Source organism: Euprymna scolopes, chromosome 33 (assembly GCF_053919585.1).
Source record: "Euprymna scolopes isolate OS-2025 chromosome 33, ASM5391958v1, whole genome shotgun sequence".
In the NCBI taxonomy this organism is placed as follows: Eukaryota; Metazoa; Mollusca; class Cephalopoda; order Sepiida; family Sepiolidae; genus Euprymna; species Euprymna scolopes.
Genome location: NC_136514.1, coordinates 57,039,405 through 57,044,887, shown reverse-complemented (window position 1 = coordinate 57,044,887; position 5,483 = coordinate 57,039,405). Strand labels below are relative to the sequence as shown.

Below are 5,483 nucleotides of genomic sequence, written 5' to 3'. Positions count from 1 at the left end.
AATTTATTATTATTATTATTATTATTATTATTATTATTATTATTATTATTTATTATTATTATTATTATTATTTATTATTATTATTATTTATTATTATTATTATTATTATTATTATTATTATTATTTATTATTATTATTATTATATTATTATTATTATTATTATTATTATTATTATTATTATTATTATTATTATCATTATTATTATTATTATTATTATTATTATTATTATTAACCTTTATTTTTCTTCTTTATGTACTATATAATACATGTTTTTATTTTCCTTTACCCGCCTTATTTAATATGAGTAAAGTGTAAATTTCTTTTAAAGTGCCCGAAGGAACATATAATATAGAAATTTTAATTATATTCTGCGTAATTTTATTCTAAAAACCTCATTTATCAGATTTGAAAAATTTATTAAATTTAGAATCAAATTAAATTAAATGATTCCTAATTTATAATTAAAATTAAAATTTAATTCAAATTAAAACATTTTAATCAATTACATTCTTAAATTTAAAATTATATCTAAAATTATCAGGTTTGAAACTGACGGTATCGATGACTTGTCTAAGCTTTCTGAAAATAAAGATATATATATATATATATATATATATATATATATATATATATATATATATATAGTTATATAGTTATTCATATACAATAATGTTTCGCTGTTTCACAGCTCATCAATGCGGCTAGACAAGGGATATCTTTCTACCTGGAATAAACATATGTGTGTGTGTGTGTGTGTGTGTGTGTGTGTGTGTGTGTGTGTGTGTGTGTGTGTGTGTGTGTGTGTGTGTGTGTGTGTGTGTTTATTCCAGGTAGCAACATCTCCCGATGAAGTCTCTAGTTACGTATACCTAGTTGACTGAAACATACATTAACTAAGAAGCGATACCTAAATATTTATGTAAAAATAAATAACTGTTTGTGTGTATACACAAACATTTATTTTATTTATTTATTTATTTATTTATTTATTTATTTATGATGGCAGCAACTCGTTCTCGAGTATTTACATTACTTAATATACCTCTGGCTCAAAAGGCACAAACATGAGCGCAACTAGCAGCACGTTCAAGACCTCTATGTCCAGCACACCCATTGATGACCGGGTCCAAGCTATGTTGCCCTGAACACCTACCAGGCCAGACCCTGGAATTTCCAGAGCCTTTATTGCCATTCACGCCCATATCTGCATCAGTCCTCATTGAATGTCCGTTTGCTGTTTCAAGCTACAGCCAGCCTTTTTGTTATCGAAATATACACTGATTGCAAATCCATTGTAAATCAAGTAATGCCTGTGTTTGAAGCTTTTTATAATGAGGAAAGACTTTGCACTGAGACAATCCCACTCTCTAAACAACTGCCACATTGAACCAAAAAGAAGAGCAAGCAGCATTCACCACAGGTTTTATATCAGGGTTTTCCTTCTCCTAGAGAGGTTGCCTTCACCACGAGTTACAGGAGCCCTCGCCACCCACCATGCCATTTGATCCATGACTGGAACTTAGGTTGCTGGGCACCAGAGCATACTCCATACGCCGGTGGGTCATGTATGCCTGGAGGTTTCTGTCAGGGTTACCTCATCCTTAGCCTTTGGTTAAAAGAACCTTGGCCCACAAGGCAGTGGAGGTCCACTTATACGGCGTAGGACACTCGCCGTTCATCAGAGCCCCGTCTGCGTGGCAGTGGTCACGTCGTGCACGTGGAGTTGATATGTCTTAGCACAGTATGACGCTAAGACATCTGTGTGCTTTTAACACACGTCCACACCAGACATTGGCCACCAAATATATTATTATTATTATTATTATTATTATTATTATTATTATTATTATTATTATTATTATTATTATTTATGTAAATACAGTCATATCTTGTTACATTGTGCAGACCGTTTCAATCATATTTAATTTCATCAGGCAAGAAGAATTAAAATACAAAAATTAAAAAGGTTTAAGACCATTTTCCAATTTTTTCTGTAGTTGAAACACTTTTAAATGACTTGAGCTATAACATAGTTAATATCGTCATCTGACACGTTCGTTAGTTACATGCTAACTGTTGTCACTCCTCCTTTCTCCTTTTCTTCCTCTAAGTGTATTCTTACCCCCTCTATATTTTTATATGGCCTCTCCCTTCTTATAACTCTCTCTCTAACTTTTCCCTAAAACTATTCTTGTAACCCCTCTTTTTCTAACGAAAATTTGATTTTGTAATTAACTTTAACCACCAAGAACTTTAACATTGCTTCAAGCCAGTCATGGCATCTCTTCTCTCCTAGAAATTTGAAAAGGTCTGGAACCTTTTTTAATATTTGCATTTTAATTCTTCTTACCTGATGAGATCAAATATGATGTAAATGGTCTGCACATCGTAGCAAAATATGACTGTATTTACATAAAAAAAAAATAATACAAATATAATTTGCTCTCTTTGATTGAGCACTATCAACGACCCTTGTTGAAATTCAATTTTTCTTAATTCTTGGATATCTTTTTACCTGGAATAAACACACACACACACACACACACACACACACACACACACACACACACACATATATATATATATATATAAAGTAGTAATAATATTAAGACTACAGTTTGAAAACGAGAATACGTTTAAAGCTTCTAAAATTCACATTAGAATTATCTACAAGGATCTCTGGCGCAACGGATAAAAGTCCTAAACCAGTTCCAAGTGAGTCTTTTGAAAGTTGAAGGTTCAATCCTCAGTATGAGCGATACTAAGAATACAAGTAGGAATTGCCTAAGACTTCTACCCGGTTATAGATGACGAAACAATAGCAAGCTATTCCGTGGATTGAATAAAGTGTCTCGTTCGATTCTCGATATCGTCATAAATATTCGTGGCAAGACGCACTTGAAGAAGGTCAGAGGTAATATCCTCATTAACTCCATTGGTAAATAAATGTTATTAACGGTTTTATTAATACCGTTTTCTTTTTCAATAATATCCTGATAGGTCCTAGTAATGCAATAGTCCTGGTCTGTCTTCATCGCTATATTTGTATTAGAAATATCTAAATAATAATAACATATCCATATACAGGCTACAAAACTAAGATTATGCTATACACGAAAAGAAAATAGCAAATGATATTGTATTATTTAGATTCTTTCAGAATACAGTTCTCATCTTGTGTGTCATTTTCATAACGTTTCCGTCGGTAATATCTCCGACCTTCTTCAGGTGTATTTTATTGATCTAGTGAATCTTTCTGCCGAACTCGAGAATCTGCACAAAACGGAGCCCTTTATTTAATCCACATGGACAGCATGTTCTCATTCCGTCAGCTATGACTAGGTAGAAGGCTTTAAATTATTCGCAATTATATTTTCACCTGTATTAGAGATTGAACCTTCAACCTCCGGAAAAGTTTAACTTACAACTTAATTTTACCGAGTAATTTATCCACTATGCCACCGGTCAGCGAATTTTACGAGCCTAAAACACCGAAAAATACAATAACTAGTTACTTAGGACCTTTATCCAGTCATAGTTGACGGAACGAGAACATGCTATCCCCGTAAATTAAATAAGGGGTTTCATTTGAAATTACGTGTAGATTCCTGAGTACGGCAGAAAGATTCCAGAATTAAAAGGTGTAAAAAAAAGTTCTGATGATAAAAGGAAAAAAATGGTGCTTCGACTACAAATTATTAGAGCGAAATTCGAAAATCGAAATATTAAATTTCAAATGAAGCCAATGGTAGCTATTTAATTTCATGTCGTAGTAATAAACATATCATAAAGTTACGAAAAACGATAAGGTAGAAAATTAATTATTAAAGAAAGCAGTTTTAAAGGCATTTAGCGAAAATTAATTTTTACTGAAAAAGAAAGCGAAGAGTTCCAATCGTAACAAGAGAGGTAATAATAACAAAGTGCAGAAACTAACGATAAAGAACAGAAGCTATTGCATCTATATACAGTCTGAATGTTTGTCCAAGTCGACTTTAAATTTGTATATGACAGGCATCATTACGACTTCCTCTGACAGGCTGTTTGAGGGAGCAGAAACATTTATCATTATTATTATCATTATATTATTACACTTATCGCTCCGTCCGTTATCATGCTGTGCATAGGAAAGTGGAAAGTGGAATATTCCAAATAAACCATGTCACCCTTGAAAAAAGGAAATATTTAAAAAAAATTGGTGTCGCTGTTGAGGCAAAGCTAATAAAAATGATTTGTTTTTCTTGGCCTTTTGGCTAAGATTAAAGTGTAGTATCTGTTCTTCAGGTGCTACATTTCAATTTCTTCTCTTTCAGTGGAAGAGAAATCCTTTACGACTAAGACAATTTTTTCTCCACGTTAAAAAAAAAACGACCCTGGTGTCTAAATCTGTCCCGTGGGGAGGCATTGTGAATAGGTACTATGTTTAATGTAACAAAGTTTTAATATTAAAAAAATAACTGGAAAAAGTTATTTCTGATTTAATTACAAAATGCCATGGAAGTGTTTGTTTGTTTTTTTTTCTTTTTTGTTTTTTTATACAAAGGCATCACCACATTATCAAGGCCCAGAGACCACTCAAGGATAAGGGTTAAAGAGTGTACAGTAGAAATTGGACAATATAGTAATCATTAGTAATGAAAATTTGGTAAATTTGATAACTTATATGGAACGGCTCATCAAGAACTTATTTACTTTAGACTTGAACACAACCATATTGTAGTCAGCCGGAAAGCAGGAACACGGAAGACAATTCCACAGGCGTGCAGTTCTAAGAAAGAAGCTTTGTTCATGGAATCTACGTTTAGGTTTAAGAACAGATAAAGAGTGGGGGGGAATTATTGATAGTGTTTACAGCTAGACGAGTGTTTCTTGTGAAAGTTTGTTACTCCTGATTAATTATAAAATGCCCTGGAAAATGTCCGTTCTGATTTTTTTTTTTTTTTTTTTTTTTTACTTGCTTCTCCACGAGGGCGGAATTGGACATGAGGTTGGTTAAAACTTTAGGGGAAAACACGCTCCCCAAAAGGGGCTCTCTGGTCAATAACAAAAATAAGAATTGTATCAGTAATGAAGGATTTCTCCTCCATTAACCAAAACCAAAAAATGGAGGGGGTTAAGCCACTGGAATGCTGAAACTGATAGTACACTCAGACATTCATGTTGAAGCACTGGTTACCTAATCCGTGTTAATGTTTTTATGTATTACTTTCGAAAAGCTGCTGAAACAGTTTATGTTTTAAATATTACTTTATTTCAAGTATATTTCAAGCAGTGGGTTACGGGATATGAAGTCAGTCCCGGAAATTACTCAAACCGTTTACGATTTAAACATTGCTATATTTCATGTATGTTTTTAACAGTGGGATGGGGGATATCAAATAAGTCCCGAAAATGGGTGAACCCGTTTACGCCTTACACATTGCTTTATTTAATGTATATTTTTAACATTGGGGTGGGAAATATGAAGTCGGTTCTGAAAATGG

General features: G+C 32.7%; 1 pseudogene; it reads left to right on the top strand.

Moving 5' to 3' along the window:
* Window positions 1-4,232: 4,232 nt before the first annotated feature.
* On the top strand, window positions 4,233-4,348 carry LOC145258473 (U2 spliceosomal RNA; annotated as a pseudogene).
* The last annotated feature ends 1,135 nt before the right edge of the window (window positions 4,349-5,483 follow it).